The following is a 27070-nucleotide window of genomic DNA, read 5'->3' on the forward strand; positions in this document are numbered from 1 at the left end:
GGGCTTCGTTCTTTCCATAGGTATATTAGTAGTAAAAATGGACCATGGCTGCGGGACTGGTTGCGGCCAGCATGGACTTGTGCTCACTGTAAATAAGTTGTACCTCCTGTGCCTACCAGAGTCGTCCTTTTAAAATCCGGGACTTTAGCCCTGTCACAGACCTCAAGTAGGAATGCAGAGGGTCAGGTTTCTTTGGGTGGCAGATTAATGGGATCTGGGATGTTGGAACTGTACTGTCGCAGGAAGGGGCTGCAACGGAGCAGGTTGAGCCCCCGCTACTAACATAACCGGTAGCGTTCCACTGTTTATTTTTATAAAATATGAACTCTAAGGGGTACTTTGCACACTACGACATCGCAAGCCGATGCTTTCGATGCCGAGCGCGATAGTCCCCGCCCCCGTCGCAGCAGCGATCTCTTGTGATAGCTGCCGTAGCGAACATTATCGCTACGGCAGCTTCACATGCACTTACCTGCCCTGTGATGTCGCTCTGGCCGGTGACCCGCCTCCTTCCTAAGGGGGCGGGTCGTGCGGCGTCACAGCGACGTCACACGGCAGGCGGCCAATAGAAGCGGAGGGGCGGAGATGAACGGGACGTAAACATCCCGCCTACCTCCGTCCTTCCGCATAGCCGGCGTGAGCCGCGGTGACGCAGGTAAGCTGATGTACCTCGCTCCTGCGGCTTCTCACACAGCGATACGTGCTGCCACAGGAACGAGGAACAACATCGTATCGTCGCTGCAGCGAAATTATGAAAATGTCGGACAGTACACTGATGATACGATTACGACGCTTTTGCACTCGTTAATCGTATCAAAAAGGATTTACACACTACGATATCGACAGCGACGCCGGATGTGCGTCACTTTCGATTTGACCCTACCGACATCGCAGCTGCAATGTCGTAGTGTGCAAAGTACCCCTAAGAGCTTAGTGAAACGTTCAAGTAAATGTACCTCCCTTATGTGGGATGAAAACCGTAATGTTAATAAAAATGTTATTCCTTTTTCTTTTGCAGTAAAAAAAAATAAATAAATAAACCTCTGGATGTCCTGTAGCTCGAGGATGAGCTACGTTTAACCAAGGGGGAATGTGACGTCCCTGGACTATTGAGGTCGTCACAGGGTACTGCACAAACTGTCCTACCCGTGCGGTATTCAACCCCCCATGGTTCTGGGTCTCTGTCCTGCAGTGCTGCCTCCATCAGCATTCCCAAATCCTAGATACACTTTGCACCACACCTGTCAGGCACACCAGTGAGCTGCTTAAGCAGGAATAGGGCCACCCACCTAGGGGTTAGACAGGGAGGTGTCAAGGTCAGTCAGTCGAGTGGTAGCCCTCGAGCTGTGAGGAGCTCTGAGGAAGCTGGGAGTTGGAGCTCCCAGGGGAGAGGAAAATTAGGTTGTAGACGGTGGTCTGGACCTAGAGGAGTTGGACCCCCAGTCGCAGGGGATTGAGGCTATGTGCCTGGGACCCGTCGAGGAGGACGGCCAGCAGCCTGGTCCTATCTCTGGTCCGGGTCGGGGTACACGGACCTTAGGTCGGGGAGAAGCTTCAGGCGACCCGGCAATTAACCTAAAGAAAATGGGGCCTTTATGGACTGTTCCCACCAGCTCCAGAATCGGGGCACTAGTGCAACGAGGGGGATAGGGCTTTCCTAGAAAGCAGCCCACTGAAATCCCAAGCGTGAGCCCTGAGAGCAGGCTCCTTCACTTAGCCACAGTGGGGTGCGGGGCCCGGATAGCTCCAAGCTACCGGACCACAACGGACAATCTAAAACTTAGTGCCAGGAGGTAGGTTACAGACCACCAGCAGCACTGCAGGGGACGGGACCCGGACGAGCTCCCCTTGAGAGGCATCGGCGTTCAGAGACTTGGTTTACCCTGTTGTCAGCATCTGCTTCATTGCTGAGTGAGTACCCGACTGACCCCTGCACTGCATCCCTGCATCACCATTCAGAGTCCCGGGGTCTGTCCCTACCCGTGGAGGGCAACGTCACCTAGCTGCCCCACTCCATCACCCCAGGTACTCCCAACGGCAGTGGCGGTACTCCCAATTACCGTACACCATGGGTGGCGTCACAAACTATATACCAAATTCCATGTAAATACTCCCTTTTACATTTGAGTGTGGCCCCTAAGCCCCCGGGTCTGAAGACCCTCGAGCCACGAACGAACACCACCTCCGGATCCGAGCGGTACGATCCGCTGCTGGGGTGGCACAAATGCATGACACTCTTCTCTCAATATTTGTTTGCTACCTGTAGTTCTTCAGTAATCAAGTATTCAAGAGGTTCTGGGGGATCCCAGGACTCTGAATTTGTTCATTCAGGTCTCTTCTCTGAGCAAACCTTGCTATTGGGCTGGGAAACCGTATTCACCGCGGGAACACAGACAGGTCTCACACTGGCTAGATACACTGTGTTAATGGTTTCTTTGTGGCCTAACACAGTCGTAAGATTGAATCTAACTCCATGCTTGGTGGTATTAATTACTAGCACCACCACTCTTGCAAAACCACCTGTCGGAATCGTAAGTCTCACTTTGAATGAGGCCCTCAGGAAGCTCTGAAGAACCTTTCGACACAAACAGTTTCCTCTGGAGTTTTCTTTCCTGTTTCACTCGCACTCCACATCTCACTCCCACTATTTTGCTTGCAGGTATGATGGTTGGACATAGGCTAACTTTATTTCTTTCAAATCCACTGGGTTCTGTGCTTCCTTTTTGCCCTTAATCACTTTTTCTGCTATAGTGGAGAGTATGGCAAAAGATGTGACCATTGCATCCACCACGGGTGTCACTGATTTAGCTCTCCGAGTGACCTATTTGATCACATTATAACCCAAGAGTGGTTCTTTAGCCACCTTCTGATCACTGGTGACGAGAAAGGGTACCAGTAACTCAACGGTCTTGTTGTTGTTTGTGGCACTGAGTTGAAATGTCAATTCAACCCAGCCTAGAAAAGGGATTTCAGTCCAAATAAACAGCTTGGCCTCGGAGTTCCTCTGGTCCTATAAGGCTATGTGCCCACGCTGTGGAAAATGCGTGGAATTTGCCGCGGATTTTGCGCGGAAATTCCGCTGATTTTTCAAAAATCTGCAGCACAGCTACTCCCCAGCCATTTCTTTGGCATTTGGGAACTGCTGTGCCCACGCTGTGGATTTTTCCGCAGCAGAAATAACGCGAATTTCCCTGTGGAAAAATCAGCAGCATGTCAATTATTCCTGTGGATATCTCCGCAGGGTCCCATATACTTACCTGCCTTGATAACAGACACCCGAGTCACTGTCTCCGTCCGGTGTACAGCAGCGCGGTGGATCCAGGTACAGGAAGGAAGAGGTGGGCGTGGCCTGCATGAGCTCCGGTCATGTGACAGCTGGAGCTAGTTCAGGCCCGGCCACCTTCTCCTGCACAGTGCAGCAGACGATGGCAGAGTGACATGGCCGCCGGAAAGCGAGGTGCTGCATGATGGAGGTAAGTATGAACACCCGATCACTGCAGCACTTGTTCTGCATTGAGGATGCAGTGCCGAAGCCATGGTACTGTATCCTCAATGCAGAATGCCCACACCATATCTGCAGGACATTCCGCAGCATGGAAACAGACAAAAGTTATGGTGCGGTTTCCTGGGAGCTTCTGCGGAATGTCCTGCGGATATATCCGCAGGACACTGTCCCCGTGGGCACATAGCCTTAGATCTTATACTGAACGAAAGCAGGTGTGTGGTAGATGGCATCTTCTCCATTCTTCATTTAGAAGGCTAGGTTGGGCACCTTTGTCCCACAGTGCTTTCACCAGGAGTCCATCCAACTTGCATTAAATAAAGCACCTTTAAGCTAATAAGTTTCTCCTTACTGACCGAGGAATCTTCTTGTTCCACGGAATGCATAGTCGGGCTACCGTATTGAACACTAAGTGGTTGATGCCCCTGTCTCCCTTGCAGCTGTTGAAGACGGTCACCTACTTGGGGATAGTGCTAATGTATCAGTCATATATCTGAAGTAGTTCTGGAGGATGGTGGTGATTGTTTTTGAGACTTCATCCATGTTGAGGTTACCAGTCGCGCCGCACCAGCAACCTTCTGTCTTTTATACCCCAGGTGTCATGACGCTTGACATTCACTGGCATAATGCCCTTTATTACCACATCTTAAACAATGGCAACAGATAGTACTTTGATTTGATGATCGGCAAGCCTCACAGGCAGGATGTCTTCTGTTTTGGAATCCACCCCTTGGTCTGACCGATCTGCATACCTCCCAACATATAAAGATGAGAAAGAGGGACAAAGTATGTGGCGCGCGTAGCACGCCGTGTCGATTTTAAGCCACGCCCCTAACCACACCCATTTTGCAATCTGTCTGTCTATAGTCATGTGCCCATCCTAGTCCCTATCCTATAGTAATGTGCCCATACTATAGTAATAATGTCCCCATCCAATAGTATTGTGCCCATCCTTGCAATGTCCCAATCCTATAGTAATGTCCCCAGCCTTAGCCCCATCCCATAGTAATGTGCGCACTTTGTCCCCATCCTGTAGTAATGGGTCAGGACTCAGCAGCTCTCCTCACCTTCCACAGACGCCAGAGTGAAGCTGAGGGGAGTGGTCTGCGGCCCAAGATCCACAGTGATTGGAGAGATCGGTCACAAGGCCGGTCTCTCCAATCAGAGCTGGGGGTGGGTGAAACACAGGTCACCCAGCTTCAGCCAATGATCGATGCTACAGCTGCCCTGATCTTGGCTGGATTTCAATGTTTCAGCGATTTTCAATGGCTGAAACATTAGTGGCTGTGATTGGCTGAGCGGCGTTCGTCAGCCAATCACAGCCTCCATAGGTCCGGGGAGGAGACACCACCCCTCGTGAGGTCCCCTCCTCCCCGAATCTAAGGTATTTGAAGCGATCGTAGCCACCAGGGCTGCGATTTCGCCATGACGTACTGGGTACGTCATGGGTCCTTAAGTACCAGGGAGCCATAACGTACCCAGTACGTCATAGGTCGCTAAGGAGTTAACGTCCAACACACACACACACACACACACACACACCATTCTTCTCACCTGTCCCGCGCTCTCTCCGCTGCCTCATCTCTGCTTTGTGCGGCCCCCAGGCCCGTGCCACTGTTCACTATCGCGGCAGCTGCAGTGTCACTGTCAGTGATTTATGTGAGATGATTGTATTGCCGGCGCGAGAGCGCAGCGCAGGCAACACATTCATCTGACATAAAGCGCAGACAGTGACTGCGGCCCCTGCACCTGCCGCGATAGTGAACAGGGGAACGGCCTGGGGGCCGCACGAACTACCCTGAGGGGCCGCATGCGGCCCGCGTGTTTGAGACCCCTGGTCTAGATGAAGGACGGCTATGCTGACACCTTGATTTGAAAGGCAACTGCACGAGAGGGAATATGCGCACTCCACAGGCAGGTGAGAAAATCTGTTTAATCTCACCTTGCGGACCTCATGCGTGTACTTGCATTTCGAAAGGGGGGGGGTTGGGCTGTCCCAGTCTAGACACCTAATGACCACCATCTCGCATGGGATGGACGTCTTGAGAGAACCCACCTGATCAGGATCACCTTAAGCTGTCTGTATAAATGTAATTCTAAATCACGTTAAATGTAATGTGGTTTTGGTTTTTTGTCTGTTCTGTGGAGAAAGCAGAAGTTCCAAGTTTCATTTTCCTTCAGTTAGCTTTAGAGGAAAATGAGGAAGTTGTGATATACGCTGGTTATATGGTTATATATGTGTGTGTGATGCAGGTGAGATCAGCCACCTGGATGGTATATATAGTGTCTTTATTGTTATATCAATCAATGTCTTGGTACATTAGTGTGACTGTCTGGAAGACGGGAAAGAATATAGCAGACGCTGGCGTTGAGCAAAAATGAGGAAGTGTCATGGTATAATAGCAGCTGTTTCTTTGAGTGAAGGAAAAATTGTACTTTGTAAAGTTAACTGTGAGTCAGAAGGTATACTGACTGCTGATATACACCGATGTGTGGCGTGTCATCAATAATTGATGTTTGATAAGGCCCGAGAACCTGGTCCTCAACAGAAAGAGGATTTGAAAGGGGGGGTTTTAAAGGTACTGGTGCAGAGTTATAAAAGTGGGTGAAAGAGCCCTGACTGTTACCTGGTACGGTTTCCGCTAAGCAGTGAGTTGAACGTTTGTACACTGGCTCATTGTTTGCTTGGTGGATGGCGATGTATTTTAAGAAATACATTAGTTAATCCCTTAATTTTGGTTTTAATCAGTGTTATTGAGTATTGGATGGACCGTCCTTATGTGGTTTATGTAGTGTGAACAGATTTTACTAGTACTTAAGGTAGTGAGGGTGAATGTAATTTCTGATCACCCACGTGACACTTCTTCCTGGAAGCGGTAGAGAAACCTGTTTGTGTTGTGGACTGAGATAGAAATCTTTGTATTTGGTGGATGTGTATAGTCGCTGGTTCAGAAGAGAAGTGTATTACTGCATGGACCAGGCATCCAGGTTAAAAATATGAAGTCTCTCCTCAAGGTGGCAGGGATTACTGCCAGGAAAGGGATATTAGAGGAGCAGGAATGGATAGATGTCTTGTTGAATAAGCGAGGGGTTTTGAAAGACAAAGATCTCCTAATGGATGCTGAGGCATGGTATAGAACGTCTAAAGATGTTAAAAAAAAAATGGCATGGAAAGAGGAATGTGATGGAGATGGCAGATATTTCTATATTGCACCAGCTCAGAAAATGGCACCTCAGGAAGTGGCCAAGCCCATTAGGAAGCAATGCCCCCCCTCCTTATAAGTCGTCCCTAGAGGGTTGGACTTGTGTAGTTTGTCTAATGCCCTCTCTAGCCTCTCCAGACGCCATTTCAGGTCGGGCCGCACCTAGTTCCTCTTCAGCAGCCATCTTAAGTCCCGAGGCCACTGGCCTATTTATTGCTGGAGCAGCAGAAGACACCGAGGGGGGGCAGGAAGACAATGAACTTACATCCACACCCAACCTCCAAATTAGTGGAGAGGCCAAACTGACAACCTCCAGAGAAAAACCACAGGTGCTGTCCTTATTTGAGAACGTCAGCCCACACACTGCACCACCCCTTGATCACGATAGACCCAGACAAGGACATCCCAGATATGGGACATGGAAGCCCCAGGAGGCTGCAGTCCTTGTGAATTCTCTCCCTGATCCTGATTTGCATCCCATGCCTTTTTATAGGAAGATGTGCCAAACCCAGAAAACCCACTCTGCCACATATGCTGATTTGTATGGGCTCACCCAACTTAAAGCTGGGGATTCTTTCTGGCCAGTAATGGAACCAGGTTTACAGTGAGGGTGAGTGTACTTTATTATCACCCACGTGATACTGGTGCTCCAGTTTTTCCTGGAAGACGTTTGTATGTATAATGTACGCAGTTTCTGGTGTGGAACACCGTAAGAAAGTTGAAATTGAAAAAAGAGAAGTGTTAGGTTTCTATTTCAACTTCTGTGAATTAAGTCAAATTAGACCAGCAAGTTTAATTGTAATGACACACGTATGTTGAAAAAGAGAATTCTCCCAAGGGGGGAGATTAGATGAGAATTGATTGAAGGTACAGGATGTGATATTGAATGTCAATATAGTGAAAGTATTGAGATGATTTGAAGAAATGTAATTCTGAATCTAGTAACTACACTATGTGTATTTTACCTGTCTGTGAAAATGGCTTGTCCAGGCCCATTAGAAAGCAACGCCCACCACACTATAAGCTGTCCCATAGGTTGGACTTGTGTACTGTCTGTGGAGCACTGTGTCCACGTAAGCCCACCCCATTATTTCCTGTCCTGAATGTACATTTCTTTCTGTCACTCTGTGATTTTGGTGGGATATGGTATGGGGATATTAGGTCAGGGGCTGACAGGAGATAGGGATACGCTGGAGGCTCGGCCCTGAGATGAGGGCAAGCACAGGGTCCCTAGTTACAGGGTCAGCCCAGGGGTCCCAATATAATCCATATTCCCAGTGACAGATTGAATACCTCCTGAATGTAGATGGCACAAACCATGTCCCTCCCTCCCAGGCCTCTTCAGATGCCATTTTTGGCCAACACCTACTTCCTCTTTTAGCGGCTGTTTCTTATCAGTAATTATCTTTAGCGGCCGCTTTAACTCAGACACTACATAGTTCCTCTTTTGACGCCATTTTAGTCTAGCCGACTCCCAGTTTCCTTTTCCAGCCGCCATCTTAGACCCCAAAGCCACTGCTCTGTTTATTGCTGATGCAGCAGAGGCTACAGAGGAGGGACATGGGGACCTGAAATACACACTACATTTTTGGTCATATATGCAGTTGTGCCCCATTGTGTTCCCACTAATGAACCTTAGCAGAGGACATTGCTGATAGTCCTGTGGAAACCTTTTCCCTTCACTTTTGCATATTTGTTTTTGCTGTACCTAGTATACAATTTATTAGACCATATAGACTGCTCACTATTAGTCCTGGTAGACAGTGAATATTTTTCTGCCCATGGCAGTTGATGCTTAGCCTAGTTTTAAGATATTTTCACTTGTATGTTATCCTGCCTGGTCTCTTGCACAAGAGTTCCCTGATAGAGAGGGTGGAGGATCATGTGGTCCTAAGGGGACCTTGATCATCAGGAGTTGGCATATATTAGGGTTTTTGTTGGCAGCACCCAGTAATCCTTTGTGTCTTAAGTCTTAAGTACCCGATGTGTACTGCAGCTACATGTGCAGAGAGCAGGGAGCCGCGCACACTGCTTAGCGCTGGCTCCCTGCACTCCTGGCTACAGTACACATCGGGTTAATTACCCGATGTGTACTCCAGCTACGTGTGCAGAGAGCAGGGAGCTGGCACTGGCAGCGAGAGCGGCGATCACTGGTAACGAAGGTAAATATCGGGTAACCAGGGAAAGGTCTTCCCTTGGTTATCCGATGTTTACCCTGATTACAGCTTACCGCAGCTGCCAGACGCCGGCTCCTGCTCCCTGCTCGCTTCATTTCGTCGCTCTCTCGCTGTCACACACAGCGATGTGTGCGTCACAGCGGGAGAGCGACGAACAAAAAATGAAGCTGGACATTCAGCAATGACTGGCGACGTCACAGCAGGGGCTAGGTCGTTGCTGGATGTCACACACAGCGACAGCGACGGGACATCGCTGCAACGTCACAGAAAATGGTGACGTAGCAGCGACATCGTTGTCGTCGTCGCTATGTGTGACACCACCCTTAGTTTGCAGGGTCTGACAGGAGATAGGGATACGCTGGAGGCTCGGCCCTGACCACCATCAGGTCTACCGTTGGGATGAGGGAGAGTGCAGGGCCCCCAGTTACAGGGTCAGCACAGGAGAGGTGGAGTAGATACGCTCCTCTGCTATTTCTAGTTGTGTATATGTAGTAAGGGGGGTGCTGCTTGCTAGTTTCCAAACACTCTTGTGCTCTTTTTCCCCAGGGTTTTAGGGGATCTTAGTTTTTAGAATTTCAGTGTTCTCCTGACCCAAAGTTACATCCATTGCTGTTTCTTACAAACCTGGGTATAGTCCTTTGTATCAGGCCTCCGAGAGCCCATATGCAAACAACTACAGCTGGTAACTCATGATTACAGAAGTGAAGGACCAAGAGACCCTCCTTCAAGTGGCAAGACATATGGAGATGAATCTAGCAGCTTACAAGATCACCCCACATACAGATGTGCTGCATTCACAGCCACCTGAAGAGTATCATCACGTCATCTCCAGCCCAGAAGTCATTCTACCTGTTTGCCATGGAAGAAGACAACAGCCCTTTGAATACTACTCAGCCAGATTGAACACCTACCTAAAGCACCAGTTGAAGATCAATGCCCGTATGACATCACTGCTCCCTGACAAAGTCACCATCTCCCGGTGTGCGGTCCTTAATCCTGCTAAACTTCTCCCTATTCCAAGGGGGGAGTGTCCCACCTCTGACGTCTTGGTAGAAGAGGTAGTCGACTCTGGCATAGCTGAGGCAGGAAACTCTCGATACAGTGACGGATACACCTTTGGACCCTGACTTAACCCCTTTGCGGATGGATCAAAATGTGCATCAAGAAGACGGTTCCACACGGGTATGGTAGTGGTAGCAGAAGACGCTGTGCCAATAGAGCAGTCGCTACCCACATTCCTGTCTGCAACAGAAGTAGAGGTATGTGCTTTCACTGAAGCCTGCAAGATGGCAGCCAACAGCTACTCTGTATGGAAGACAAGAGACTTGATCACCGCCAATGGAACTGTACGCCGCCATGAGGCCATAGAAGAACTGATGGAAGCTTTGCTATTGCCAGACAGAGTCGCGGTGAGCAGGGTTGAGGCCTACATTGGAGGAGTCAAGGGAAGCAGTAAGAAGTGCCCTCACTGACAGAACATTCAAAGAAGCCCCAAGACCACTTACCAAAGAAATAGTCAGTCAATCTGTGCTTTTTAAATGACCCCGATGTGAAGAAGCAAGGAAAGATGGAAAGTCTTGAGAAAACACTGTCCTAACCCTACAAGAGCAAGTCTCAGAAGAATTGGACTGAGATAGGGTGCAGCTGTGGGCTCCCGGAGACTATAGGAAGTGGCTAGTGACCTGCTTTTACTGCCAGCCAAAGAGATATGGCAGGCCTTAGACACAGAACTGACTGTACACCTCTGTTTAGAAGTAGCCCCAGATACTTTAACTAAACATTTGCCTAATATACGGTTTTGAGTTTTCTCCTCCAGATTCCAACCAGATCCAACCAGATCTAGATCTCTTGTTCCTCTCTTCTCAATCTTTCTCTCTCTTCCTCTCTTCTCACTCTCTCTGCTCAATCTTTCTCTCCCTCTCTCTCCCTCTTTATCTCTCTCTTCTCTTTCCCTCTTCTCAGTCTTCCTCTCTCTCTTCTTCTCTTCTCTCTCTCTCTCTCTTTCTTTGTCTCTCTCTATCTTTCACTTTCTGACGAAGATCCACGCATCCCACTACAGAAGATGATATCCAAGCCTGTGGACCAGGAGATGGCTGTCTTCCCTCTTCTACCCGATACTTTGTGCCAGGACAATGATATCTAAGCCTGTGGACCAGAAGATGACTGTGCATCCCACCTTTGATGATATCCCACCATTACCGCCTGAGGACTGAGGAGCATGAGACTTTGACTGAAACCAACCCTGATAAATATTAGCTAATTAGAGGACTACTGCCATGTTCCCCTTTCCTGAATAACGTGTGCCAGCGGAACATAGCCATGAGGACAGTCTAGAGAATACGGTCAGGATCTGGCTTCCTATGCATAGTTTGTTGGGTGGGGAGATTCATCCACAAGGGATGGGTTATCTAGTATGTGAGTGAGGTAACCATCGGCATTAGGACAGATCAATAGACTTGGAAAAAGTAAGGAAAGACTTTTGGCTATCTCCAAAGGGGGGAATGTTATGGACAAGATTATGAACTATTAGGAGTATATATAAGAGTTATATGAAGATATCCAAAAACCAGGATTTAAGATGGTGTTTGAAGTGTACCACACCTAATTCTGCATTCAGACATAAGACTCAGACAGTCTGGATGTTCATGTGACAAGTGAATCATGCTGATATTGCTTAATATAATGAGGAAGCAAGCACATTACAGTATATTGTATATCACAGAATAAGCTCTCTGCGTTCTTTATCCAATAGGAGACGTGTTACGTGTTCTTGGACCCTAGCTAATAACTCCTTTTAAATGTATCGTCCACTTCCGTATTAAACAGTAATTTTATTCTATGCAGATCCGTGTCATGTCTCTGGTCTGAATGGAACAATAGTATGCATGCTACTATCAAATGACTCTAATTTGGATGCTGACAGATTTAAGGTAGATGCACAATTAGATTGCATCACATAAGTTTATGACCGCCTTGACACAGAGGTGGGGCAGATCACGCTGATGGAGTGGTCTCAGATCAAGGACCTATGCACCCTTCTGCACAGTTTCCACATGGCGACGAATATGTTTAGTGCTGACAATGCCATTTTCAGCATGACAATTCCAGTCATTTACATGCTGGAGCACACTCTAAACAGTATTCGGAGTCAGGTGGTGGGACAAGAGGAAGGGGAGGAAGTACAGGAGGATTCATATGCGGAAGGGATGCCAAGATCTACAAGGTCCAGACGTTCACCATCACCAAGGCGGCAGGCATGGGACGGGGGGGGGGGAGAGAGATTAACAAGGGCGCATGGTAGCAGCCAAACTGTTGAGGAAGGTGCAGGAGCCCAGGAAGAAATGGAGGACGAACTGGTGATGGGCATGGAAGACTCAGCAGATGAGGGAGACCTTGGTCAAATTTCGGTTGTTCGAGGTTGGGGGGAGATGTCAGAGGAAGGAAGCACGGTTATTACCTCGCCAACACAAACACAGCAAGGACTTGGTCCGCATGGATGCGCAAGACACATGAGCGCCTTCTTGTTGAACTACCTACAACATGACCCTCAGATTGTCCGAATTAGAAGTAATGCTGACTACTGTGTTGGAACACTCTTAGATCCCCGGTACAAGTCAAAATTTGCCGAAATAATTCCAGACATAGAAAGGTACGCACGTATGCAGGAGTATCAGCAGAGGCTGTTATGCAATCTTAGCTCGGCTTTTCCACTAAACACCAGTGGTGCACAGAGTGAATCTCACAGTTGTAACATGCCAACCATGGGACTGTCGAATCATCATCAGTCAAACCATACCAGCAACACAGTATCTGGTGGTAACAGCAATTTTATGGAATCGTTTTATGATTTTTTTAGACCATCCTTTGCAAGGCCACAAGAGACAAGAAGTCTGACACATAGTTAACAGCTGGAGAGGATGATACAGGAGTATCTCCAAATGAAGATAGATGCCATGACTCTGCAACTGGAGCCTTGCTCATTTTGGGCTTCCAATCTTGAAAAATGGCCTGAGCTCGCCACTTACGCCTTGGAGATCTTGTCTTGTCCCGCAGCCAGCTTTCTCTCGGAACGTGTCTTCAGTGCTGTTGGGTGTGTGCTGACAGATAAGCTCACGCGTCTGTCCAGTGACAATGTGGACAGACTAACGTTCATCAAGATGAACAAGTCATGGATCCGCAAGGACTTTGCTACCCCTGTGTCACCCTGGGGAGAGTAAAGGCTTGTGCATTTGGATTGTGCTTCATGCAAATCAACATGTCAAGTTTGCAACTGGGGGACAAGTGATGCCACTGAAGTGGTGTCTGTGGCCCAATTTTTGGAAAAAAGGGAGACTCTGCTTGGAGTCCCCTTGCTGTTTTTTTTAAAAATGTTCCAAGATGAACAAATCATGGTTCAGCAAGGACTTTGCTACCCCTGTGTCATCCTGGGGAGTGTAAAGGCTGGCGTATTTTTGAATGTGCTTGATGCAAATCAACATGTCAAGTTTGCAACTGGGGGACAAGTGTCTGTGGCCCAATTTTTGGAAAAAAGGGAGACTCTGGTTGGAGTCACCTTGCTGTGTTTTACATGATTTTATAAGGGCATGACATGCCTCTTTCTGTGTCTCCTCCTCCTTTTACTCGTCCAGCTCTTTTGTTTTCGCATGAGTATACGTGCTTGTCACTTTTCCATGTGTTTGTGGTGTCTTGTGAGTTGTTTGTCACCTTTTAGACACCTTATAAGGTGTTTTTTATGTGTTTGTATGTGTTTGTGTTTGCCTGTTATTGTTTTCAATGGGATTTGAAGGTGTTCGTCGAACGTTCGTAGAACGACGAACCGAACTCGAATATTAGGGTGGGTGGCTCAACACTAATGTACAGTCTATAATTTTAAGGATAGGTTAATTTTAACAGTGACAGAATATCCAAAATAAAATCCAGAAAATCACATTGTATAAATTATAAAATTGAATTGCATTTTGTAGAGAGTAATAAGTATTTGATCCTCTACCAACCATTAAGAGTTCTGGCTCCTACAGACCAGTTAGATGCTCCTAATCAACTCATTACCTGCATTAAACACAGCTGTCTTAAATTGTCACCTGTATAAAAGACATCTGTCCTCAGACTCAATTAATCAGCCAGACTCTAACCTCTACAACATGGGCAAGACCAAAGAGCTTTCTAAGGATGTCAGGGACAAGATCATAGACTGTTGGTGCAATAGTAAGGAAATGGAAGAAATATAAAATGATTGTCAATCGACATCAATCTGGGGCTCCAAAATCTCACCTCTTGGGGTATCCAGGATCATGAGGAAGGTGATAGATCAACCTAAAACTACACAGGGGGAACTTGTTAATGATCTCAAGGCAGCTGGGTCCACTGTCACCAAGAAAACCATTGGTAACACATTACGCCGTAATGGATTAAAATCCTGCAGTGTCCGCAAAGTCCCACTGCTCAAGAAGGCCTACGCTTGTCTGAAGTTTGTCAATGAATACCTGGATGATTCTGAGAGTGATTGGGAGAAGGTGCTGTGGTCAGATGAAACGAAAATTGAGCTCTTTGGCATTAATCAACTTGCCCAGTTTGGAGGAAGAGAAAGGACCCATAGAACACTGTCCCCACTGTCAAGCATGGAGGTGGAAACATTATGTTTTGGGGGTGTTTCTCTGCTAATGGCACAGAACTACTTCACAGCATCAATGGGATAATGGATGGAGCCATGTACCGTAAAATCCTGAGTGAAAACCTCCTTCCTTCTGCCAGGATATTAAAAATGGGCCATGGCTGGGTCTTCCAGCACAACAATAACCCAAAACATACAGCCAAGGCAACATAGGCGTGGCTCAAAAAGAAGCACATTAAGGTCATGGGAGGGCCTAGCCAGTCTCCAGACAGACCTTAATCCCACAGAAAACATATGAAGGGACCTGAAGATCCGAATTGCCTAGCTACAGCTTCAAAATCTTAATGATTTAGAGATGATCTGCAAAGAGGAGTGGGGTAAAATTCCTCCTGACATGTGCGTAAACCTCATCATCAACTGCAAAAAAAACATCTGACTGCTGCTCTTGCCAACAAGGATTTTGCCACCAAGTATTAAGTCTTGTTTGCCAGAGGGATCAAATACTTATTTATGTCTTTAAAAATACAAATACATTTACCGTATATAATTTATAGAATGTGACTTTTTGGATTTTATTTTGGATATTCTATCTCTCACTGTTAAAATTAACCTACCCTTAAAATTATAGACTGTTCATGTCTTTGTCAGTGGGCAAACTTACTATACCACACAGAGAGCTGATAGTTCCTGTATAAACTACAGCACACAGGGGAGCTGATAGATCCTCTATATACTACACTACACAGGAGAGCTGATAGTTCCTGTATATACTACACTAGACAGGGGAACTGATAGATCCTCTATATACTACACCAGACACAGGACAGATCCTATATATACTAAACCACACAGGAGAGCTAATAGTTCCTGTATATGTTACACCACGCAGGAGAGCTGGTAGTCCCTCTACATGGGCGTACCCGGGATCAAAACTAGGGGGGGGGGGCTGGGGGCAAGCCATGGTCGTTCAGGTTGTAAAAAATTAGAACGGAAAAGGTGAATGAAACGAAAATTTTAAGAGAATTAAATGTAATTATAGCTCGATTAATGACTCCGCGCCCCTCTCCCCACACACACACACACACACACACACACACACACACACACACACACACTATAATGCATCCCCATTACCCTCTCACACACACACACACACACACAATACAATGCACGCTCCATTACCCCTCCCCTCCACACATACACACAATACAATACATCCCCCACCACCCACTACATACACACACACACACAAGTACAATGCACCCCCCCATTACCATCTCCCCACGTACACAATACAATCCACCCCCCCATAACCCCCCCAAACACACACACACACACACACAATACAATGCACCCCCCCATAACCCCCCCCACACACACACAAAATACAATGCCCCCCCATCACACACACACACACACACAATACAATGCACCCCCATCACCCCCTACACACACACACACACACACACACACACAAAATGCACCCCCCATCACCCCCTACACACACACACGCAATGCACCCCCCCATCACCCCCTACACACACACACACACACACACAATGCACCCCCGCATCACCCCCTACACACGCACACACACACAATGCACCCCCCATCACCCCTACACACACACACACACACAATACAATGCACCCCCCATCACCCCCTACACACACACACACAAAATGCACCCCCCCATCACCCCCTACACACACACACAAAATGCACCCCCCATCACCCCCTACACACACACACACACACAATGCACCCCCCATCACCCCCTACACACACACACGCAATGCACCCCCCATCACCCCCTACACACACACACACACACACACAATGCACCCCCGCATCACCCCCTACACACGCACACACACACAATGCACCCCCCATCACCCCTACACACACACACACACACAATACAATGCACCCCCCATCACCCCCTACACACACACACACAAAATGCACCCCCCCATCACCCCCTACACACACACACACACACACACACACAAAATGCACCCCCCATCACCCCCTACACACACACACACACACAATGCACCCCCCATCACCCCTACACACACACACACACACACACACACACAATGCACCCCCCCATCACCCCCTACACACACACACACACACACACACAATGCACCCCCCCATCACCCCCTACACACACACACACACACACACACAAAATGCACCCCCATCACCCCCTACACACACACACACACACACACACACACAATGCACCCCCCATCACCCCCTACACACACACACACACACACAATGCACCCCCCCATCACCCCCTACACACACACACACACACACACACAATGCACCCCCCATCACCCCCTACACACACAATGCACTGTTGTGAATGTCAGTTATGCTTTTGCTGCTGTGAGACTCCCTCTTGTGGCCAGTAATGGTTTGGACAGAGACCAGGTGTGTTGAGCAATGGGCGTTTCCATTGCTAACTCTCTGCCTATTTAAACCCTGGTCTGCTAGCAGGCTATGCCAGATGTCAGTTGTTCTTTGTACACCAGCCTGCTTCATCCTGCTCCAGACCACATCTACCCCAGATAACTACTTGGTTCTTTCTTATGTTGTTTTGTTCATTTTGCTCTTATCTGAGTTTGTCATTTGCTGTGGTTGTCAGTTTATTTGCATGCAGGGATCTTCCCTCTCAGTTACTTAGCTGGGAAGCTCCCTGCAGCTATGTTTGGAGTATAGCTCCTATAAGTCCATGTGTTTGTTGCTTCTTGAATTTGTATGGTTCCTGCTTTCTGTTCATTGGTATGACAAGAGCGCCTGGTATAGGACGGAGTTCAGATCTAGCAATCTGAGGGCTTTTTGTAGTATCAGGTTTTCGGATTTTTGTAGGGTTTTTCTCTGGCCACCATCAGTCCCTTTCCTATCCTCTCCTATTTAGTCAGTAGGGCCTCACCTTTTGCTAATCCTATCATCTATCTGTGTATTGTGTTTTCCTATATCACCGCAGTCTTTGAATGTGGGGGGGCTTGCTATTCTTTATCTATTTTTTGAGGCAGAGAATTATTCATCTTTCCTTCCTTTTGGATAGCTAGTTCTCCGGCTGGGTTCGCGATGCACAGGATGTTAATTCACCCCTCGGCTACTTCTAGTGTTGATGGTTAGTAAGGGGATGGCAGCAAGATTAGTTGCCAATGCTCTTGTCACCTTTTACCAATAATTTATGGTGGTCTTCCATGGTTCCGGATCATAACAATGCACCCACCCATCACCCCCTACACACACACACAATGCACCCCCCCATCACCCCCTACACACACACACACACTACAATGTACCCCCCATTACCCCTCCCCACACACACACACACACACACAATACAGTGCACCCTCCATTACCCCTGCCCCACACACAATACAGTGCACCCTCCATTACTCCCTCCGCAGACATAATACATTGCACCCCCCATCACCCCCTGCAGACACAAATTACACTACCCCATCACTACACACTCCTGCCTCCCCCCTCCCTCGAAATACAGTGCTCCTCCTCTGCCTGTCACAAAGCTGTGTCTCCTTCACAAATGTTCCCCGTTATGTGTCCTCAGCCCCTCCCCAGACATCTCCATTAATTACACCTGTCTCTTCGGCTCCTCCATGGAGCGCTTACCGCTTCCTGATCCTGATGTCTCCTGTGTCCCGGCGCCCGCAGCACTGTGATGACGTCAGCAATGTGCTGATCTCATCACATTGCTGCACGTCGGGGGCGGGGCCCCGTCCCGGCGCACTGTTCAAATGTATTTACGTCTGAAAGACGCAAATACATTTGAATAGGAAGAAGGAGGAAGCTGCAGTCACCGGCGCGCTCCTCTGCACTGTGTGCATGCCGGGCACCAGGGCTGTATTTTGCCTTTGTGCTGCCCTAGGCACTTTAAGTGGTCACGCCCCTTAGTGACAACGTAACACTGAGTTTTCGCACACGACATCTGTTTAAGGCAGATCTACTCTGTAAAACACTTGAAAAAGTATCAATGAGAAACGAAGGGCACTAACCCCCCCCCTCCCAATGGGGATCACCACGGGCACATCAAAACATAGCATGAGTATAAAATATTCCCACCACACCGTCCCCACTTATATACTGTGCCTGTCACACTGCCCCTAATAAACTACACACTGTCCTCCCTTATAAATTATACCCACCACACCTTCCTCAATTATGAAATATGATCTGCACATTTACCTCACATCATGCTGCCCCCTCCTCACAATGTCCCATGCATGCTGCCCCCTCCTCACAATGTCCCATGCATGCTGCCCACTCCTCACAATGTCCCATGCATGCTGCCCCCTCCTCACAATATCCCATGCATGCTTCCCCCTCCTCACAATGTCCCATGCATGCTGCCCCCTCCTCACAATGTCCCATGCATGCTGCCCCCTCCTCACAGTGTCCCATGCATGCTTCCCCCTCCTCACAATGTCCCATGCATGCTGCCCCCTCCTCCCAATGTCCCATGCATGCTGCCCCTTCCTCACAGTGTCCCATGCATGCTGCCCCCTCCTCCCATTGTCCCATGCATGCTGCTCCCTCCTCACAGTTTCCCATGCATGCTGCCCCCTCCTCACAATGTCCCATGCATGCTGCCCCCTCCTCACACTGTCCCATGCGTGCTGCCCCCTCCTCACAATGTCCCATGCATGCTTCCCCTCCCCACAATGTCCCATGCATGCTTCCCCCTCCTCACAATGTCCCATGCATGCTGCCCCCTCCTCACAGTGTCCCATGCATGCTGCCCCCTCCTCCCAATGTCCCATGCATGCTGCCCCCTCCTCACAGTGTCCCATGCATGCTGCCCCTTCCTCAAAATGTCCCATGCATGCTGCCCCCTCCTCACAATGTCCTATGCATGCTTCCCCCTCCTCACAATGTCCCATGCATGCTTCCCCCTCCTCACAGTGTCCCATGCATGCTGCTCCCTCCTCACAATGTCCCATGCATGCTTCCCCCTCCTCACAGTGTCCCATGCATGCTGCTCCCTCCTCACAATGTCCCATGCATGCTGTCCCCCCTCACAATGTCCCATGCATGCTGCCCCTCCTCACAATGTCCCATGCATGCTGCTCCCTCCTCACAGTTTCCCATGCATGCTGTTCCCTCCACTCAATGTCCCATGCATGCTGCCCCTCTCCATGAGCTCCTAATTCTGCCTTCCTCTTTTCCATAATGACACCTCCATGCTGCCCCATTTATCATACTAAGACCACCACACTAACGCTTATGCTGAGACACCCCTCCCACACACACACACACACACACACACACACTACCCCACTCTTGATATTGACTCCCCTACATTGCTCCACTCCATACTGAGCCCACACATGCTGCCCCTTCTCCATAATGAGCTCCCAATGCTGCCCCCCTCTCATTCTGAGTCCTTACACTCCCCCCCATCAATTTTGTCATTGCACTATCCCTCCACCCTTGTCCTCTGTCTCTAGGATTGGCCCCTCTCTCCCATTCCCCCAGCAGCAGCCGCTCTCCCCCACCTTCACCAGCAGCCTCTCCCCCAGCATCAGCCTCTCTCCCCCCAGCATCAACCTCTCTCCCCCCAGCCTCCCCCAGCATCAGCCTCTCTCCCCCAGCTTCCCCCAGCATCAGCCTCTCTCCCCCAGCTTCCCCCAGCATCAGCCTCTCTCCCCCAGCTTTCCCCAGCATCAGCCTCTCTGCCCCCAGCATCAGCCTCTCTGCTCCCAGCATCAGCCTCTCTTCTCCCAGCCTCCCCCAGCATCAGCCTCACTCTTCCCAGCCTCCCCCAGCATCAGCCTCTCTCCTCCCAGCTTCCCCCCTCCCAGCCTCCCTCAGCATCAGCCTCCCTCCTCCCAGCCTCCCCCAGCATCAGCCTCCCTCCTCCCAGCCTCCCCCAGCACCAGCCTCCCCCAGCATCAGCCTCTCTCCTCCCAGCCTCCCCCAGCATCAGCCTCCTTCAGCATCAGCCTCCCTCCTCCCAGCCTCCCCCAGCATCAGCCTCCCCCCTCCTAGCCTCCCCCAGCATCAGCCTCTTTCTTCCCAGCCTCCCCCAGCATCAGCCTCCCTCAGCATCAGCCTCTCTCCTCCAAGCCTCCCGCAGCATCAGCCTCTCCCAGCATCAGCCACCCTCAGCATCAGCCTCTCTCCTCCCAGCCTCTCCCAGCATCAGCCTCTCTCCTCCCAGCCTTCCCAAGTATCAGCCTCCCTCAGCATCAGCCTCCCTCCTCCCAGCCTCCCCCAGCATCAACCTCTCTCCTCCCAGCCTCCCGCCTCCCAGCCTCCTCCAGCATCATCCTCCCCCAGCATCAGCCTCTCTCCTACCAGCCTCCCCCAGCATAAGCCTCCCTCAGCATCAGCCTCCCTCCTCCCAGCCTCCCCCAGCATCAGCCTCCCCCCTCCTAGCCTCCCCCAGCATCAGCCTCTCTCCTCCCAGCCTCCCCCAGCATCAGGCTCCCTCAGCATCAGCCTCTCTCCTCCCAGCCTCCCCCCTCCCAGCCTCCCTCAGCATCATTCTCCCTCCTCCCAGCCTCCCCCAGCATCAGCCTCCCCCAGCATCAGCCTCCCTCAGCATCAGCCTCTCTCCTCCCAGCCTCCCCCAGCATCAGCCTCCCTCAGCATCAGCCTCCATCCTCCCAGCCTCCCCCAGCATCAGCCTCCCTCCTCCCAGCCTCCCCCAGCATCAGCCTCCCCCAGCATCATCCTCTCTCATCCCAGCCTCCCCCAGCATCAGCCTCTCTCCTCCCAGCCTCCCCCAGCATCAGCCTCCCTCAGCATCAGCCTCCCTCCTCCCAGCCTCCCCCAGCATCAGCCTCCCCCAGCATCAGCCTCCCCCCTCCTAGCCTCCCCCAGCATCAGCCTCTCTCCTCCCAGCCTCCCCCAGCATCAGGCTCCCTCAGCATCAGCCTCTCTCCTCCCAGCCTCCCTCAGCATCATTCTCCCTCCTCCCAGCCTCCCCCAGCATCAGCCTCCCCCAGCATCAGCCTCCCTCAGCATCAGCCTTTCTCCTCCCAGCCTCCCCCAGCATCAGCCTCCCTCAGCATCAGCCTCCCTCCTCCCAGCCTCCCCCAGCATCAGCCTCCCTCCTCCCAGCCTCCCCCAGCATCAGCCTCCCCCAGCATCATCCTCTCTCATCCCAGCCTCCCCCAGCATCAGCCTCTCTCCTCCCAGCCTCCCCCAGCATCAGCCTCCCTCAGCATCAGCCTCCCTCCTCCCAGCCTCCCCCAGCATCAGCCTCCCTCCTCCCAGCCTCCCTCAGCATCAGCCTCCCCCAGCATCAGCCTCTCTCCTCCCAGCCTCCCCCAGCATCAGCCTCCCCAGCATCAGCCTCTCTCCTCCCAGCCTCCCCCAGCATCAGCCTCCCTCAGCATCAGCCTTCCCCCTCCTAGTCTCCCCCAGCATCAGCCTCTCTCCTCCCAGCCTCCCCCAGCATCAGCCTCCCTCAGCATCAGCCTCTCTCCTCCGAGCCTCCCGAAGCATCAGCCTATCCCAGCATCAGCCTCCCTCAGCATCAGCCTCTTTCCTCCAAGCCTCCCCCAGCATCAGCCTCTCTCCTCCCAGCCTCCCCCAGCATCAGCCTCTCTCCTCCCAGCCTCTCCCAGCATCAGCCTCTCTCCTCCCAGCCTCCCCCAGCATCAGCCTCCCCCAGCATCAGCCTCTCTCCTCCTAGCCTCCCCCAGCATCAGCCTCTCTCCTCCCAGCCTCCCCCCTTCCAGCCTCCCTCAGCATCATTCTCCCTCCTCAGAGGCCTCCCCCAGCATCAGCCTCCCCCAGCACCAGCCTCCCCCAGCATCAGCCTCTCTCCTCCAAGCCTCTCCCAGCATCAGCCTCCCTCAGCATCAGCCTCCCTCCTCCCAGCCTCCCCCAGCATCAGCCTCCCCCCTCCTAGCCGCCCCCAGCATCAGCCTCTCTCCTCCCAGCATCCCCCAGCATCAGCCTCCCTCAGCATCAGCCTTTCTCCTCCGAGCCTCACACAGCATCAGCCTCTCCCAGCATCAGCCTCCCTCAGCATCAGCCTCTTTCCTCCCAGCCTCCCCCAGCATCAGCCTCTCTCCTTCCAGCCTCTCCCAGCATCAGCCTCTCTCCTCCCAGCCTCCCCCAGCATCAGCCTCCCTCAGCATCAGCCTCCCTCCTCCCAGCCTCCCCCAGCATCAGCCTCTCTCCTCCCAGCCTCCCCCCTCCCAGCCTCCCTCAACATCAGCCTCCCTCCTCCCAGCCTCCCCCAGCATCAGCCTCCCTCAGCACCAGCCTCCCCCAGCATCAGCCTCTCTCCTCTCAGCCTCCCCCAGCATCAGCCTCTCTCCTCCCAAACTCTCCCAGCATCAGCCTCCCCCAGCATCAGCCTTTCTCCTCCCAGCCTCCCCCAGCATCAGCCTCCCTCAGCATCAGCCTCTCTCCTCCCAGCCTCCCCCAGCATCAGCCTCCCTCAGCATCAGCCTCCCTCCTCCCAGCCTCCCCCAGCATCAGCCTCCCTCCTCCCAGCCTCCCCCAGCATCAGCCTCCCCCAGCATCAGCCTGTCTCCTCCCAGCCTCCCCCAGCATCAGCCTCTCTCCTCCCAGCCTCCCCCAGCATCAGCCTCTCTCCTCCCAGCCTCCCCCAGCATCAGCCTCCCTCAGCATCAGCCTCCCTCCTCCCAGCCTCCCCCAGCATCAGCCTCCCCCAGCATCAGCCTCCCCCCTCCTAGCCTCCCCCAGCATCAGCCTCTCTCCTCCCAGCCTCCCCCAGCATCAGCCTCCCTCAGCATCAGCCTCTCTCCTCCGAGCCTCCTGAAGCATCAGCCTCTCCCACCATCAGCCTCCCTCAGCATCAGCCTCTTTCCTCCCAGCCTCCCCCAGCATCAGCCTCTCTCCTCCCAGCCTCTCCCAGCATCAGCCTCTCTCCTCCCAGCCTCCCCCAGCATCAGCCTCCCCCAGCATCAGCCTCTCTCCTCCCAGCCTCCCCCAGCATCAGCCTCTCTCCTCCCAGCCTCCCCCCTCCCAGCCTCCCTCAGCATCATTCTCCCTCCTCCCAGCCTCCCCCAGCATCAGCCTCCCCCAGCACCAGCCTCCCCCAGCATCAGCCTCTCTCCTCCAAGCCTCCCCCAGCATCAGCCTCCCTCAGCATCAGCCTCCCTCCTCCCAGCCTCCCCCAGCATCAGCCTCCCCCCTCCTAGCTGCCCCCAGCATCAGCCTCTCTCCTCCCAGCATCCCCCAGCATCAGCCTCCCTCAGCATCAGCCTCTCTCCTCCGAGCCTCCCACAGCATCAGCCTCTCCCAGCATCAGCCTCCCTCAGCATCAGCCTCTTTCCTCCCAGCCTCCCCCAGCATCAGCCTCTCTCCTTCCAGCCTCTCCCAGCATCAGCCTCTCTCCTCCCAGCCTCCCCCAGCATCAGCCTCCCTCAGCATCAGCCTCCCTCCTCCAAGCCTCCCCCAGCATCTGTCTCTCTCCTCCCAGCCTCCCCCCTCCCAGCCTCCCTCAGCATCAGCCTCCCTCCTCCCAGCCTCCCCCAGCATCAGCCTCCCCCAGCATCAGCCTCTCTCCTCCCAGCCTCCCCCAGCATCAGCCTCTCTCCTCCCAAACTCTCCCAGCATCAGCCTCCCCCAGCATCAGTCTCTCTCCTCCCAGCCTTCCCCAGCATCAGCCTCCCTCAGCATCAGCCTCTCTCCTCCCAGCCTCCCCCAGCATCACCCTCCCTCAGCATCAGCCTCCCTCCTCCCAGCCTCCCCCAGCATCAGCCTCCCTCCTCCCAGCCTCCCCCAGCATCAGCCTCCCCCAGCATCAGCCTCTCTCCTCCCAGCCTCCCCCAGCATCAGCCTCTCTCCTCCTAGCCTCCCCCAGCATCAGCCTCCCTCAGCATCAGCCTCCCTCCTCCCAGCCTCCCCCAGCATCAGCCTCTCTCCTCCCAGCCTCCCCCAGCATCAGTCTCCCCCAGCATCAGCCTCTCTCCTCCCAGCCTCCCCCAGCATCAGCCTCCTCCCAGCATCAGCCTCCCTCCTCCCAGCTTTCCCCAGCATCAGCCTCTCTGCCCCCAGCATCAGCCTCTCTGCCCCCAGCATCAGCCTCTCTGCCCCCAGCATCAGCCTCTCTTCTCCCAGCCTCCCCCAGCATCAGCCTCACTCCTCCCAGCATCCCCCAGCATCAGCCTCCCCCCTCCCTGCCTCCCTCAGCATCAGCCTCCCCCCTCCTAGTCTCCCCCCTCCCAGCCTCCCCCAGTATCAGCCTCCCTCCTCCCAGCCTCCCCCAGCACCAGCCTCCCCCAGCATCAGCCTCTCTCCTCCCAGCCTCCCCAGCATCAGCCTCCCTCAGCATCAGCCTCCCTTCTCCCAGCCTCCCCCAGCGTCAGCCTCCCCTTTCCCAGCCTTCCATAACATCAGCCTCCCCCCTCCCAGCCTCCCCCAGCATCAGACTCTCTCCTCCCAGCCTCCCCCAGTATCAGCTTCTCTTCCCCCAAGTCTCCCCCAGTATCAGCCTCTCTCCTCCCACCCCATACGCAGATCTCCAGTCTGCATTAGAGACACCCCCACGCTCCTTATGAATCTTCAGCTCTGCGAGCACTTACCTGCTCCAGGGCCCGCCGCCATCTTCCTGGCTCACGTGAGTATCCACTTCTGACACCGGCTTCCATCGCGGCGTCCTCTGCGGCGTCCTGCTGTGAGCTCTGCATGTGAAATCCACACAGCATTGGACGCAGCACAGAGGATTGGCTGATTGGCGCGCCTGTGACACCGGAAGTGCAGGCGCCGGCAATTCCGGGGTCAATCTGCTCTCTGTGCCCGGCCGCCGCAGTTTGTCTGCATTCGCGTCTTAATTGACGCGGATACAAATCAATAAAGGTGTGCCTCTCCCCCCTCCCCCCTCCGAAAATACAGTGGATTTAATGAATGTGTAAAACAAAATGATTTTTTTTTTTTTTTTTTTACTGCTAGAAGGTGCCGCCCCCCTGCATCCTGCCACCCCAGGCACAGGACCACGGGTGCCTAATGGTAAATACGGCCCTGCCGGGCACACAGCACACAGCAGGGCCGGCACAGCACAGCGCGCTGCCTCCTGCTGCAGCTAGTGTGCCCGGTATGCACACAGTGCTGAGCAGCGCGCCGGTGACTGCAGATACAGCGGCCCACTACAGGCACCGGCCCACTACACCGTGCCCCTGCTTCTAGGGGGGGGCAGCTGCCCCCTCCTGCCCCTCGCTGGGTACGCCCATGTTCCTCTATATACTACACCACACAGGAGAGCTGATATATCCTCTATATACTACCCCACACAGGAGAGCTGATAGTTCCTCTATATACTACACCACACAGTAGAGCTGATATATCCTCTATATACTACCCCACACAGGAGAGCTGATATATCCTCTATATACTACCCCACACAGGAGAGCTGATATATCCTCTATATACTACCCCACACAGGAGAGCTGATATATCCTCTATATACTACCCCACACAGGAGAGCTGATAGTTCCTCTATATACTACGCCACACAGGAGAGCTGATAGTTCCTCTATATACTACACCACACAGTAGAGCTGATATATCCTCTATATACTACCCCACACAGGAGAGCTGATAGTTCCTCTATATACTACCCCACACAGGAGAGCTGATATATCCTCTATATACTACCCCACACAGGAGAGCTGATAGTTCCTCTATATACTATGCCACACAGGAGAGCTGATAGTTCCTCTATATACTACGCCACACAGGGTAGCTGATAGTTCCTCTATATACTACACCACACAGGAGAGCTGATATATCCTCTATATACTACCCCACACAGGAGAGCTGATACTTCCTCTATATACTACGCCACACAGGAGAGCTGATATATCCTCTATATACTACCCCACACAGGAGAGCTGATAGTTCCTCTATATACTACACCACACAGGAGAGCTGATATATCCTCTATATACTACCCCACACAGGAGAGCTGATAGTTCCTCTATATACTACGCCACACAGGAGAGCTGATAGTTCCTCTATATACTACGCCACACAGGAGAGCTGATAGTTCCTCTATATACTACCCCACACAGGAGAGCTGATATATCCTCTATATACTACGCCACACAGGAGAGCTGATAGTTCCTCTATATACTACCCCACACAGGAGAGCTGATATATCCTCTATATACTACGCCACACAGGAGAGCTGATAGTTCCTCTATATACTACCCCACACAGGAGAGCTGATATATCCTCTATATACTACGCCACACAGGAGAGCTGATAGTTCCTCTATATACTACGCCACACAGGGGAGCTGATAGTTCCTCTATATACTACACCACACAGGAGAGCTGATATATCCTCTATATACTACCCCACACAGGAGAGCTGATAGTTCCTCTATATACTACGCCACACAGGAGAGCTGATATATCCTCTATATACTACCCCACACAGGAGAGCTGATAGTTCCTCTATATACTACCCCACACAGGAGAGCTGATAGTTCCTCTATATACTACACCACACAGGAGAGCTGATATATCCTCTATATACTACCCCACACAGGAGAGCTGATAGTTCCTCTATAAACTACGCCACACAGGAGAGCTGATAG

The 27070-nt window shown here is 51.9% G+C and overlaps 1 protein-coding gene across 1 annotated transcript in view; it reads left to right on the forward strand.

Moving 5' to 3' along the window:
- The window catches only part of COL20A1 (collagen type XX alpha 1 chain), a 249980-nt gene that overhangs the window by 142654 nt on the left and 80256 nt on the right, over window positions 1-27070 (forward strand). The gene's annotated exons all lie outside the window — the stretch shown is intronic.

The sequence above is a fragment of the Anomaloglossus baeobatrachus genome, chromosome 5 (assembly GCF_048569485.1).
Source record: "Anomaloglossus baeobatrachus isolate aAnoBae1 chromosome 5, aAnoBae1.hap1, whole genome shotgun sequence".
Taxonomy (NCBI): domain Eukaryota; kingdom Metazoa; phylum Chordata; class Amphibia; order Anura; family Aromobatidae; genus Anomaloglossus; species Anomaloglossus baeobatrachus.